Source organism: Dasypus novemcinctus, chromosome 23, assembly GCF_030445035.2.
Source record: "Dasypus novemcinctus isolate mDasNov1 chromosome 23, mDasNov1.1.hap2, whole genome shotgun sequence".
In the NCBI taxonomy this organism is placed as follows: Eukaryota; Metazoa; Chordata; class Mammalia; order Cingulata; family Dasypodidae; genus Dasypus; species Dasypus novemcinctus.
This window is the reverse complement of record NC_080695.1, coordinates 42,781,244-42,796,648: the sequence shown is the minus strand read 5'-3', so window position 1 is coordinate 42,796,648 and position 15,405 is coordinate 42,781,244. Positions and strand designations below refer to the sequence as shown.

Sequence of the window (15,405 nt, the reverse complement as noted above, 5' to 3'; positions counted from 1 at the left end):
AATGTAAAATCAAATGTTTTAATGTGTCAAACAAAGTGTAATTTAGAAGGTTTAGGTTAGTATGTTGGTGGAGGGAGAAGGAAGCCAAATACCTAACATTCACATTTTTGTGGTTATCAACTGTTGATATCGGTGCCATTGTTTGGCCATTAAAAGCTTAGAAAATGATAATACCAATGGTGATGATGAGGATAATGAACACAATAACACAATAACAATAAAGGCTATGGACACTTTACGAAACTATTTACAAATCTGTCCTCATTTGACAGGTCAAGATTCATATAGCTAGTACTAATTTGCAACTGCTTGGACAGATAATTATAATTACACGACAAAAATTCTCTCTGAGGATTTGAACTGGCAAGGATCAAAAGGGTTTTTAAAAATATGTATCAGTTTGCACTTTCAGTGGGAATAACATAACTTCTGATGTTAAATCCAGGGCTGCTATCAGGGAGAACTGGTTCCCCGCCACCACCTGTCGTTTGCAAATGGTGAATGCAGATATTTCTTTTAAAGATCGACATTGATTGAGATGTGCCCTGTAGTCTGACCCAGCCCTGCATTTCAGTTCACACCAGGCTCCAGTCCTAAAAGTGCCTTAGGTATCATACATATCAAGTACCATCTGGCTCCCTAGTAATTAGGTCACATCCAGTGAATAATAGAGAAGCCATTACTCTCATTAGGCACTTGCTCTCTCAATGGACTAAGTTATTATACTGTGCCAGCCTGAAAAAGCAGGCAAAGGAAATCCAAGTCTTGTGTGGAATTCACTTTACTAATTTAGGTGAAGCTTTTTCTGGAAACTGTCCAGCTTCAGGAAATCAACTGTTCCACATTTTTCCACTTCTCTTCTTCTTTCCCTATGCTCTCATAATTTCTCTTCATGCCCACACTCTGTGAAATTCACCCCTCTTCATTTTTCTCTATACACACTTAATCATTTCATCAGAATACCAAGAATGTACATATCTCAAAGTTTTACCCTTGGATTCCAGCTTTTCTGACACCTGCAATCTGAGTTAACAAAATATAAAGCCAGTGATTTTTTTTTCTGATTAATATACATATAAGTCAAGCATTGGGATATACGCAGACATTCTAGTGGATCAGCTATGTTGCAAAGTAAACTCTGGATTTCATGTCCAGTGAGATTTAGTGTATTTAGAATTTGGACCTGCTGCCCTCTGATTTATACGATTGCTTAGAAACATGGAAGACCAAAATATATATTATATAGTTTAAGATTTTCAGCTCCAAAAGACAATTTTCCTTAGGTCTTTAAATTTTTAGGTCAGCATTAGAAATATAATGCATGACATATGAGTAATTTAAAATTTTCTAGTAGTAATATTTTAAACACAAAAAAAGCAGTGGAGCACAAGCACAAAATGACAGAGTAGGAAGTTTTACAAATCACTCCCTCCTCTAGAAAAGTGAAAGAGCTGGTAGAAGATACTGGACTTAACAAGGTGGTCACCCTGGAACCAGAATGGCCCTTTAGAACAACTTTGCGAGTGCCAGAGGAATTGAGAGGCTGCTGTGTTCAGCCTTTGTAAATGAATGCCTGAGCCGTGGGCCAGGCCTTCTGACTTAGCAACTGCAGAAAGGACTAGACTGTGGCTGAGCAATGCAGCCTGGGTTCTGGGAATGTCCATCTGGGGCCAGTGTTGGCCAAGGAAACCTCTTCCTCCAAAAGTTGGGATTGAGGTTGAAAACATTCTGGGGAATTGCTGGCGGGCCAGGGTGAAAGCTGGCCTCAGTTTCCACCTTCTGGGCAGCAGGGCATCCACTCTCTCACAGGCATCTGCCTGGATGTAAAGAGCTAGTTACCTTCTTAGCTGTTTCCCTTTCTCTTTGTGGACACTTCCTGGTTTGGCAGATCCCTGAGGACACTGCAGAGACTCTGGTCTAGTTTCAGCCCTCTCGACAGCAAGGTCTTCTGGCCTCACCCCAGCATTCACCAGACGTAAGGCCCCAGTGCACTTCTTGGTTGGCTGGGTTCCTTCTGACTCCTTCTCATGCCTTCTAGTCTCACAGATCCCTGAGGGCCTGGGGCAGGTGCTGGTCTCAGTTCCTCTCAGAAGCTGTGTCTCCTGGCCTTTCACCAGCATCTACAGTGACATACGGAGCCAAAGCCCCTCTTTTTCTTTTACTTTGATTTTCAGTTGGTTGAATTTTTTCTTCTCTGTTTATATTTCTGGATCTGGAGGAGCCCTGAAGGAAAACGAGAGAGGGAAACGGACTTTGGCCCAGTGGTTAGGGCGCCCGTCTACCACATGGGAGGTCCGCGGTTCAAACCCCGGGCCTCCTTGACCCGTGTGGAGCTGGCCATGCGCAGTGCTGATGCGCGCAAGGAGTGCCGTGCCACGCAAGGGTGTCCCCCGCGTGGGGGAGCCCCCACGCGCAAGGAGTGCGCCTGTGAGGAAAGCCGCCCAGCGTGAAAAGAAAGTGCAGCCTGCCCAGGAATGGCGCCACCCACACTTCCTGTGCCGCTGACGACAACAGAAGCGGACAAAGAAACAAAAGCAGACAAAGAAACAAGATGCAGCAAATAGACACCAAGAACAGACAACCAGGGGAGGGGGGGAAATTAAATAAATAAATAAATCTTTAAAAAAAAAAAAAAAGAAAATGAGAGATGCTGGCCTAGGATTGGGCCTTGAAAGCAGCAGCTTCTGGCCTCCCACAAGCACATAACAAGAAACTTGAGGCGGCATTGCGCTTCATTTTTTTTTTTCATGTTATTTTTTGTGAATGTTTTGTTGCTTGTTAGTATTTTTTAACTCTTTCCTTCTTCTTTCCACTTTTGGCTCTTTCTCTCTCTTTTTATCTTCCTCCCTTCCTCCTTCCTTCCTCCCTCCCTTCTTTTCTTTTTATCTTCCTCCCTTCCCTCCTTCCTTCCTCCCTCCCTTCTTTTCTTTTTATCTTCCTCCCTTCCCTCCTTCCTTCCTCCCTCCCTTCTTCTTTTCTTTTTATCTTCCTTCCCTCCTTCCTTTCTCTGCCTCCCCCTCTCTCTCCCCCTCCCCCTCTCTTTCTTTCTTTTTTTCTTTCTTCTTTTTCTTAGTCTGGTGGACTGATAAATGGGAGAACTAGTTTTCCAAAGTGACTACAATGGAAAACTCAGAATGTCCAGAACTCCACAACAACAAAAAAAATGACAAAGCATACAACGAGGCAGGAAAGTATGGCCAGTCACAGGAAAGAAAAAGGATTTTAATGGAAAATATGCCAAAGGAAGAGCAGTATCCAGAATTAAATTAAAGATCTTAGAACTCTAATAAATAGGATCAATGAGCTAAATGGAAACATGAACAAAGAACTAAAGGAACTCAAGAAAACAATATATGAACAAAATGAGAATTCCAATAATGAGACAGAAATTATAAAGAAGAACCAAATGGAAATTCTGTAATAAAAATTTATAATAACAGAAGTGAAAAATTCAATATAGGATTCATGAGCAGAATAGAGGAAGCAGAAGAAATGATCAGTGAACTCAAAGGCAAAACAATCAAATCTGTTCAGGCTAAACAGCAGAAAGAAAAAAGAATGAAGAAAAAAATGAAGAGAGCCTGTGGAATCTGTGGCACACAGTCAAGCACAATACGCATATCATAAGGAATCCCAGAAGGAGAAGCCAGAGATAAAGGTCCAGAGAAATTATTTGAAGAAATAATGGCAAAAACTTCCCAAATCTGATGAAAGATATAACTATACAAATCCCAGATGCTCAACCAATGCCGTGCAGGATTAACTCCAATAGATCTACACAGAGATACATTATGATCAACCGACAGATGCCAAGGACAAAGACAGAATCTTAAAAACAATGAGAGAAGCCATGTGTCACCTATAAGGGAACTCTAATAAGTTTAACATCTAATTTCTCAAGAGAAACCATGGAGGTGAGAAGGCAGTTAAGGGACATATTTAAGTGCTGCAAGAAAGAAAGAAAAAGACAAAAACAGTAACCCAAGAATAATATACCAAGCAAAGTTGTGCTTCAGAAATAAGAGTGAAATTAAGATATTTCCAGACAAACAGAAATTGAGGGAATTCATCACCACCAGGCTGCCTAAATGGAGCCCTTCATGTTGAACCGAAGTAACACTAGAAAGTATCTCAATGCTGGCTTAAGAAGTAAATATCTCTAGTATAAGTAGCAACATGAATAAATATAAAACCAATATTATATCATTTTTCATTTGTAAAGCTGTGTTTTATTTCTAATAAGGTTTAGCATTCACATGCATAAATAAAGAATAATGTTTATTACTGAGCTCATAATGCATAAAGGTGTAATTTGTGGCAAGAGCAACATAAAATGGAGGGATGGAGGGATGAAGGTACTACGTGTGTGCAGGCTATTGAGGTGAAATTGGAATCAACACAAATAAATTTTAATAGATTTAGTATGCTAAACATAATCCCCAGAATAACCATAAAGAAAATGTCTAAAAATGTCTAAACAAAAGAAAAGATAAGTGACTTGGAATGGCTTTATAGAAGGTCATCCTGAAAAGGAAGGCAGTAATGGGGAAAAGTGGGCACAAAATGTATGACATAATAAAACAATTACTGTGGTAACAGAAGTAAATCTTGCCTTATTAGTAATTTCCTTAAGAGTGAACGGATTAAATTCTCCAATCAAAAGGCAGAGACTGGCAGAATGGATAAATAAACATGACCCAACTGTATGCTGTTTACAAGAGATCCATCTTAGAACCATAGGTACAAATAAGTTTGAAAGTGAAAGGATGGAAGAAATATTTCATGCAAATAGTCATCAAAAAGAGAAGGGGTGGCTATATTAATACCAAGACAAAGTTAAAAATTGTTAAAAGAGATATTATATGACTATAAAAGGTTCACTTCAATAAGAAGTTTTAATAATTATAATAAATATACACCTAACAGTAGAGTGCCAAAATACATGAAGCCAACACTGACAGAATTGAAGAAAGAAATAGACAGTGGTACAATAATATATGAAGATTTCAATGCACTACTTTCAACACTGTGTAGAACACCTAAATGGAAGATCAATAAGGAAGTAGAGGACCTAACAACACTATAAACCAACTATATCTACCCTACATACAGTACACTTCACCCAATAATAATGGAATACTCATTCTTTTCAAGGGCACACAGGTCATTCTCCAGGATAGACCCTGTTCTAGGGCTCAAGAGAAGTCCAAACAAATTTTAAATATTGAAACTATAAAAAAGAAACCTCTCTGACCACAATGCAATAAAATTAGAAATCAATAATAGAAGGAAAACTGCAAAAATTTCAAATATGTGGAAATTAAACCGCACACTCTTAAAATAATCATGGGTTTAAAAAATTTCAAGATTTAGAAAATAAAAAAACAAAAACTCAAAATACCAAAACTTTGGGATGCAATAAAAGCAATACTCAGGGTGAATGTGTGGCTATTAATGTGTGTTTTAAAAAAGACAAAGATCTCAGATTAACAATCTTAATTTACATCTTGAGGAAATAGAAAAACAAGAGCAAAGTAAACAAGTACAGGATCAAAATCCATCACCAGAAAAAAAAATTATAGACTACTTTTCCTTATGAATAGAGATGAAATATCCTTAAAAATACTAGCAAAACAAATCCAAAAGCATATTAAGTGGGAGTCATGCCAAGAATGCAATGCAAGTCTTGTTCAACATATAGTAACCAATCATTTTAACACATTACATAAATAGAATGAAGGAAAAAAATCCACACAATTGTGGCAATAGTTGCTGAAAAATCATTCAACCAAATAAAGGAGAAGGAAATTTTTCAACATGATAAAGGCCATTTGTGAAAAAACTACAACGAACATCATACTCGATAGTAAAAGACTGAAAACTTTCCCTCTAAGATAAGGAACAAGACAAGTATGCCCACTTGTCTTAATTCACCACTGTTCTTCCATAGTCTGTTAGAAGTTCTGGCCTGAGCAATTAGGCAAGAAAAAGAAGCTAAAAAATAAAATTGGAAGGTAGAAACAAAACTATCTCTATTTGCATATGACATGATCTGATATTCCAAAGGAATCCACAAGACAACTACTAGAACTAATAAATGAATTCAGCAACATGCAAAAATTATGTCCCTAAACACTAGCAATGAATAATCTGAAAAGGAAAATAAGAAATTAATTCCCTTTATAATAATACCTAAACCTGGAGTTCTTAACCAGAGGTCCATGAGCTTGAATTGAAATTCAAAAAAAAAAAAAACATAATTCTTGTGGGGACATGTTAGTGTGGGTGTGATATTTTTATTCAATAATACACAGTATAGTATAGGTTTAGTAAGGGATCTATAGTTTTCACCTGACTGGCAAAGGGGTCCATGGAACAAAAAGTTTACAAACCCCTAATCTAAAAGAATATTATATCTAGGAATAAGTTTAACCAAGGACACTAACAATTTGTATACTGAAAACTATAAATACTCCCAAATTAACAAGGACCTAATTAAATGGCAAGACATCCCATGGATTGGAGGAATTAACACATTGATAATGTGTCAATTGTTACCCAATGAAATACCTACTAAAATTCCAACAGCATTTTATGTAGAAATAGAAAAAGTGATCCTCAATTTATATGGAACTGCAAGAGACCTGGAATAGTCAAAACAGTCAAATAGTATGACAAAATGACAGTAATCAAAAAAGTATGGTAATGGTACAAAGATAGACAAATTAAATCAGTGAACAGAATTTAAGTCTGAAAGTAGACACATATATCTATCATAATTTGATTTTTGACAAGGATGCTAGATACATGTAGTGGGGAAAGAATATTATCTTCAACATACAGTATGGGGAAATTTGGATATCCACATGCAGATGCCTGTAATTAGACCCCTACCTCACACCATTTAAAAAAATCAATTCAAACTGGATCAAAGACCTAAATATGAGGACTAAAACTATAAAACTCATAGAAGATAAATTAGATGCAAATCTTTATGAAATGGCATTTGGCAATGGATTCTTAGATACGATACCATAATGCACATGAAACAGAAGGAAAAATAGATAATGTGATTTCATCAAAGTTAAAAGCTTTTGCACATCAAAGGAAGTTATCAAGAAAGTGAAAAGACAACCTACAGAATGGGAGAAAATAATTGGAAACCATATATTGGATAAAGGCTTAATATCACAAAAATATATAGAATGGTTGCCATGCAATAACAAAAAGACAAACTGCAATTTAAAATGGGCAAAAGACTTGAATAGTTATTTATCCAAAGAGGATATATAAATGTCCAATAAACACAAGAAAAAATGCTCAAAATCATTAGCCTTTAGGAAAATGCAAATTAAAATCAAAGTGAAGTGCCACTTGACACCATTTATTATTTTAAAAGCTGAAAATAAGTGTTGGAGAGGATGCAGAGAAATTGGAATCCTGGTTCCTTGTTGGTGGGAATGTAAAATGTGCAACCACTGTAGAAAGCAATATGGTAGTTTCTCAAAAAGGTAAATATACACACAATCACCATTTGACCTGACAATCCCACTTCTAGGTACTTTTAGTTATAAACACAAATAGAGTGAAAACAGGGTTGCAAATTTGTGCACCAGTGGTTTACAGCAGCATTAGTCACAATAGCCAAAGGCTGGAATCAACCCGAATCCATCAACAAATGAATGGATAAACAAAATGTGGTACGCACATGCAAAAAAGGCCTGGGCCAGCCTTTCAGCCCGCCGCCACCGCCCGCCACTCTGGCCTCGAGCCCCACCTCCCCCGCACGCCACTGGCTCCCGGGACCCCGGCCGCTCGCCTGCCCACACGTCACCGGCACCTGCTCCGCCCTCGGGCCCACGGCGCGGCCCCCGCGCCACCGACGGCTCAGTCCGTGGACGGCGCCCTGCGGACCCCCGACCGCCACGCGCACCCCTGGTGCCAGGCCAACCGGCCCACGACTCTCCCGCAGCGACCGCCTCAGGCGCGAGCGCCGGCGCCCCCTGCCGGCCGGCCCTGCCTCACCACCCCGCGCCCGGGCCAAGCACCTGCCACCACGCCCAGCCGGCGCCCCTGAGCCGGTACCGCCCCGGCCCAGGAGGCGGGGCCAGCCCCAGTCCCGGCCTGCCGCCCACGCGCCCGCACGCCCCCGGCCCCCCACACACGCGCACACACGCCCCCACCCCGCACGCCTTAGCCCCGGAGCTCGGGCCCTGGGCCCTCGGCCATCGCAGCGGGTCCTCGCATCCAGAACTCGCGCTCCCGGCCGCGCGCAGGGCTCTGCCCTCGGCCGCCGGGGCCGCCCCCAGGAGCCACGCCCACCCGGAGGGCGGGGGTCGCCCCGCACGCCGCCCTGCCTTGACGCCACACCGCCGCGCCCTGCGCGGGAGCGGCCGCTCTCCTTTGGAGCGTCGGCCACGAGCCGGCGTCGGATGCGGGCGGCCGCGCTGGCTGCAAACGCCGACCGCGGGGCCAGGCGGAAAGCGGCAGGTGGCCGGATCGGGGCCAGGCTGTCCGCAGGCCTGCGCAGCTGGGGCCAGAGCAGAGGCCCTTGCACCTGGCACCGGGGGCTGCCCAGCCGCAGCGGGAGGCCCCGAGGCACACGCAGCGGAAGCGCCCCCGGGCCGCGGCGGTGGGCGTGGCCTCGGTGCCCGCGCACCTGCGCCTGGGCCCTGCGGGCTGCCGTGGGCACGGGCCTCCCCTCGCAGAGGCCCTGGGCCGCAGAGCTGGGGCCCCGGCCCCCTGCCTTGCCACCCCGAGCCCCTCCAGGCGTCCCGGCCGCAGCCGGCCTAGGCCTCGCTGTCGCCAGCGCCTGCTGACGGCGGAGCTCGCCCAGCTCCTGCAGATGCGCCTGGCGGGAGGCGGGAGGCGAGGGCGACACGGCCGCCCGCTCGGCCAGACCTTCCAGAAGGCGCCTGGGCGCTTGCCGCCGGCGGGAGGGACCCTTGCAACCCGCGCCGCGCGCCCCGTGGGGGAGATCCCCTCGGGAGGCCGCTTCCTTCAGGTCTCCCGCTAGCGAGACCCGGCCTCCGCACACCTGCCCGCCGCCAGTGACACTCTGGACCGCTGGGCCTCGGTCTCCCAGCCGCGAGCCCAACTGGACGCGGAGCCGGGCTGCCAGGACCAGCGCCTCTGCTCGCCGTGCCCTCGTGTGCCCTCGTGCCCCGAGCACAGATCCCGGCCCACGGGCCAGGCCCCGGGCTGCTGCTGGGGCCAGAGGGGCACGGGCCAGAGGCCTCGCGGGCAGCGGACCGGCGGGTGTCCTCCGGGCAGGGCAGGGAGCTCTGGCCCGAGCGGGCCCGGGAGGCGGGTGCTGGTGCTTGGGCTGGACCAGGTGGGGAAGGCACCGGCCCGGGACCCGGGCTCAGCCAGGTGGGTCCCGGGATCAGCCAGGTGGCCCCCGGTCTGCCTCCGCCGCCGCCGGCGGTGTGTCCAGGCACCTTGGGCTCTGAATGCCGCCAGCCCCTTGCGGGAGGAGCGATGGGCCGCGGGCACACGTGCCGGTGTGCGTGCGTGCGTGCGCCTGTGTGTCTGCTTCGCGGGCTCCGGACCGTGTCCCGTTGGTCGGCACAGGGGTAACGACCGCACTGGCTGAGGGAGAGCGCCGACCGCACTGGCTGAGGGAGAGCACCGCCCGCTTTCCCGCTGCCCGAGGGGCCAGGGGATGTGGGTGGTTGGTTAGGTGGGGCCTGTCTCCTGGGCTCAGGGGGCCACGGGAAGTCTGTGGCATGGGGCCCATGGGCGTGGTGCCAGGCAAGGCAGGGAAAGGCGAGAAGGGGCAGGCCCGGTGTGCACGGTTCCAGGGCACGGGCCAGAGGCAGGGCCCGCCGGACGCCGACAGGTCTAGCGGTCCTGGGTTCTTGGGCCCAGGCGCAGTGGGCGCGGGCCCCCGCGGTCCCCAGCCACGTGTGGGTTGGTGCGGGACTGCGAGCTCCAAGGAAGGGCTGGGTGGCCGCCGCCTGCGTGGCTGCCTGCGTGGCTGCCTGCGTGGCTGTGCCGCCAGGGAAGGGCGCGCGCGGGTTGGGGTTGGGGCCGGGGGCCGGGGGCCGGGGGCCGGGGGCCGGGGGCCTACATACCTGGCGCTGAGGGCGGCGGGAAGCCGGGCTCGGGGCTAGCAAAAGGAGGGCGAGCGAGAGGGAGGGGACGGCGCGTGGCAAAAGCCAGAGCACCGGGTATTCCCAGGCGGTCTCCCATGCAAGCACTAAGCAGGCCCGACCCTGCTTAGCTTCCAAGATCAAAGGAGATGGGGCGCGTTCAGGGTGGTATGGCCGTCGATGCTGGCTGCTGCTGGTGGCAGCCTCAAGAGCCTGCTGCGCCCCAGCTGCGCTGCCAGCCGCCAGCCTTCCGCTCCCGCCCCAGTTATTACAGTATGCTCCGCTTGAAACATTTAGCAGTATTACACGGACTAGTAGAAAAAAAATTCTTAATTGATATATTTGTTGATGGAAAGCCATAGAAAAATGAAGTTATGAAATATTCTTTCCTACAGAAGAACCTTGAAAACATTATGTTCAGTGAAATAAGTAAGGCTCATGAGCACAAAAATTGTGTGGTATCACTGCCACATCATGTCTAAAAGTAACAAATTCACAGAGATAGCAAGCAAATTACAGGTTACTGGGGAAGGGGGAGAGGGGCATATTGACAGGAGAGAAAGGAAGGAGTATGTTTTAAATTTTTTTAATTTAAGAAAGAGTTTTTAAAAAGTGAGATTAATATTAATATTTTGTTTAATCCCATGTATGCAAAATAGTGTCCTCTCCATCTCTGATTAATATTGAACATGTATTGAGAAATTTTAGCTTCTCAATTTCATGTCATTGAACTTTCTTATGTATTTAGACTTACATTTTAATTCAAGCATTAACGTTTTTTTCTTCTTTGTTTTCTTTTTAAATGCTATATTAAAAAAATATGAGTTCCCCATATACCCCCACCCCCCCATCCACTCCTCCCACATCAACAACCTCTTCCATCATTGTGGCACATTCACTGCACCTGGTGAATCATTTTGGAGCACTGCTGCTCCACATGGAAAGTAGTCTCCATTGTAGTCTACACTCTCCCCCAGTCCACCCAGTGGGCCATGACAGGACACACAATGTCCAGCATCTGCCCCTACAGCACCACCCAGGACAACTCCAAATCCTGAAAATGCCCCCACATCATATCTCTTCTTGTCTCTCCCTACCATCAGCAGCTACTGTGGCCACTTTCTCCACATCAATACTACAATTTCTTCCCTTACTAATCACAATAGTTCCCCAGCAGAACACCATTAAGTCCACTCTAATCCATACTCTATTTCTCCATCCTGTGGACCCTGGGATGGTTATGTTCAGTCCCCCTCTACATCAAGAGTGGGCTTAGATTCCACATGGATGATGGATGCAATTCTCCTGCTTGCAGTTGTAGGCACTCTTGGTTCCCTGCTGTGGTGGTTGACCTTCTTCACCTCCCTGTTAGCTGGCCAGGGTAAGCCCAATAAACCAGAGGGTAGGAGTTGCAAGTCTGCTGAAGTTCAGGGCCTGGCTGTCACATGGACAGTCCAGAGATTCAGGTGTCCTGAGTATACACCAACCCAAACGCCAACCACAGGTCTGGTAAAAGTCACAGAAGACGCATGTGTAGAAAGTTCATATCTGAGTCCAACTCCATCACACTCAGGAACACAAACTCCAAAGTAGGACCAACTGACATGGCACCGAACTCCAGAGCCATCTGCCATGACCACAGAACCTGTAGGTCTCTGTAGGCCTCAACCAGTACCTGGGTTTCTATCTACTTTGGCTGTCTCTGGTACCCTGCTGAGGCATGCATAAGCATTACCCCTCTGATGACTTCCTGACTCTTTTTTGGAGATTCACAGTCATATAAACTCATTTGCCCTTTCCATTTCCCCCTTTTATCCAAAGTCAAAAAGCAGTTTTTAACACCTGATCTTAATGAAGGCTGAGATATTCTGCTGTTCTGAGTTGACCCTTTTATTCAAGGTCCTTTTCTAGTTACGTCATCAGCTGATGCTTGGTAGTAATCCCTCGGGACCAGGGAGGCTCATCCCCTGGAGTCATGTCCCACCCTAGGGGAAAGGTAATGCATTTACATGCTGAATTTGGCTTAGAGAGTAGCCACATTTTGAGCAACATGGAGGCTCTCAGGAGGTAACTCTTAGGCACCCTGCAGTTATATAGTCCTGTCAAAGCAATAAAATGGGGTTAAAAAGAACAAACATATTGCTTCAGTTTCTAAATTTAAGATTAAAATTAAATTAAAACCTAAATTCCTAGTTACACCAGCTTCATGCCAAGTGCTCAGTAGTCACATGAAGCTGGGGTCTACCCCATGATTGGTGCAGCTATGCATGCTTCAAATGCACTCCCAACGTCAGGGAGTATTTTTTCTCCTGACTGGGGATGAGCATCCAATCTGTGTGCTCATGCCAGGTTCTGTCCTCTAAGGACACTTGAGTGTAGCTTAATACTCTGCTGTCTCTATCCTGAAGTTCATAACTTCTTTTTTATCAAGGTGCCATGCATTTTAATTTTTCACTGGGCCCTGGAAATTATGTATCTGGTCCTTTGCCCAGCATGAGTCTAGTGGCCTTGCACTTCTGCTAGCAATTACATCTAAGTCTACGATGTAAAGATGATGTAATTTTTCCATAAAAACTCCTTCAAGAGAGATTCAGTTCAAGTTGCAGCAAATGGAACTGAGAAGCATAAATTCCAAAGAGGTTGTTGTTTTAAGCTAGTGCTTCTTTGGGGTGGTTTATCATGCAAAGGAGGACTATTTCTTTTTAAGGAATGCTGCCTTTGGGAAAAAAGAATGCTTTTAAAAAAATCAGTTCAGTGAAAGTCCAATACCATATCACCACACACTTCTCATTTATCCTTTTAAGTATCTTTTTCAAAAATCAGTAATGACTTGAGTTACAAATAAGCATTCTCTTTTTTCTCCTTTAATTATCTTTCTCCATCTTTCTGTGACTATTCACTTGCATAATATTAAGAATCTTTAACTAATAGCTAATCTATCGCAAAGGCATATTGCTTTCTGATCAATTTGTTCTGGTGCTAATCTTTATAATTATAGAAAGCATTACCATAATTTTTTTAGTTTAGTTATTATTTGGCCTTGTAAATTCTATCAATCGATGTTAAATGTTCCCCCAGACAATTGGAAAGAATCTCTTTTTGGTATTTCTATCACAGCTATTGATTTATGAATTAATAGAAGGGTTTTTCTCTACTGTGCTTTTTTTAAAAGTCCTTAATACCTGCATTTATCTATATAATTTGTTGCACAGATATTTTCTTTTTTTATGTAAAATTTATTGAAGTATAACATTCATAATGAGCATACGTAAACAGTAAGTGTATAGGAACAGTTGTGAACTTACAATAAAAACAAGTGTATCATCATAAAGGGCTCCCATAAATCAGCCCACCCCCAGTAGCTTGCATTGTTGTGAAACATTCATTTCACAATGAACTATGAAAGAGTATTGCCAAAATAATTCTTATAGCCCATATCTTACATTTGGTATATTTCCCCCCAACCCACCTGTTTATTAACACCCTGTATTAGCATTATCTATTTGTTATAGTTCATGAGGAAACATTGTTATATTTGTTCTGTTAACTACAGTCCATCTTCCACCACAGTATTCATTGTGTTACACAGTCCCATGCTTTGTACAACCCATTCAAAGTGTACCCTCAGAGGATCTCATTTTCCTCACAGAGTTGTGCTGTCATTACCTCAGCCAATTTCTGAACATTTTCATAACTCCAAAAGGAAGGCTCACAAGACCCCCTTATAACCCCTATAGTTGTCCCTTAGAATTGAAATAATATCTTCTTACCATTGCTGTAAAATAGCACATTACACTTAGCTATCGTTCATAAGTTATATTAGCTGTAATTTTCCTGTGTTTCACCATATTTTTAACACTTTGTAAAAGAGCATTCTTATATTTATATTATTAAAACTAATCTTCATCCACCACCAAATCATTTATACATTCCTTGGATTATCACCTAAATTACTTTCTTTTGACATTTATGTCCAAAGAAGACCTCTTACAGGCACAATCACATTTATAAATCAGCAGTGTTTGTTATACTAGCTATAATGTGTTCTGATCAACTCTATTCATTTCCTCACTTTTACAATAAACCTTATGAAAAATTCTACACACATAAGCATCAGCTCCCATTCTTAACCAACATTCTATTTCCTGGTAACCTATAGTCTAAAGTTTCCCTCCATGAGTTTGCACATCATATTTAGTTCATACTAGTGATACCATACATTATTTGTCCTTTTGTGTCTGGCTTATTTCACTCAATATAATGTCCACAGGGTTCATTCATGTTGTCATATACATATTGATTTCATTTCTTCTTATTGTTGAATAGTATTCCCTTGTATGGATACACCACATTTTCTTATCCATTCATCAGTTGATGGGCAATTGGGCTAATTCCATATTTTAGGAATTTTGAGTAATGCTGCTATGAACATCATTGTGCAAGTGTCAGTTCACATCCATGCTTTCAGTTCTTCTGAATATATTCCTAGTAATGGAATGCTGGATCATATGGCAGCTCTACATTTAGCTTCTTGAGGTTTCCCCAGTCTTCCACAGAGACTGCACCATTACACATTCCCACCAACAGTAAAGGAATGTTCCTAATACTCTACATCCTTTCCAGCACTTGTACTTCTCTGACTTTTTTCAAATGGTCACTCTATAAGGTGTAAAATGTTATTTCATTGTAGTCTTGGTCAGCATTTCCCTAATAGCTAGTGAGGTTGAACATTTTTTTCATGTACTTTTTAATGTATTTATTCCCTCTTTGGAAAAATTTCTATTCAAGTCTTTTGCCTTTTATTTGTTTAGGTTATATTTCTTTTTTATTGTTGAATTTTGTGATCTCTCTATATAACATGGCTATCAAACCCTTATCAGGTATATGGTTTCCAAATATTTTCTCCCATTGAATAGGCTACCTTTTTACTTTCTTGACTCTTTTGAAGAACAAAAGTATTTAATTTTGAGGAGGTCCTACTTCTCTATTTTTTCATTTGTTGATTGTGCTTTGGGTGTAATGTTTAAGAAACTACCACCTACCATGAGATCTTTTTCTGGGACTTTTATGGTTGCAACCTCAATATTTAAGTCCTTGATAAATTTTCATTAATTCTTCTTAAGGTATGAGATAGGGATGCTCTTTCTTTCTTTTGGATATGGATATCCAGTTGTCCCAGCACCATTTTCTGAATAGACTGTTTTGGCCCAGTTGGGTGTGCTTGGCAGCCTTCTCAAATATCTCTTGACCATAGATGTAACGATCTATTTCTAAGTTCTTATTTGGGTTCCGTTGGTCAAAATGTCTATCT

At 43.9% G+C, this 15,405-nt stretch overlaps 1 pseudogene; it reads right to left on the bottom strand.

The window, feature by feature from the left end:
* Window positions 1–10,157: 10,157 nt before the first annotated feature.
* On the bottom strand, window positions 10,158–10,276 carry LOC131275716 (5S ribosomal RNA; annotated as a pseudogene).
* Between the last annotated feature and the right edge of the window lie 5,129 nt (window positions 10,277–15,405).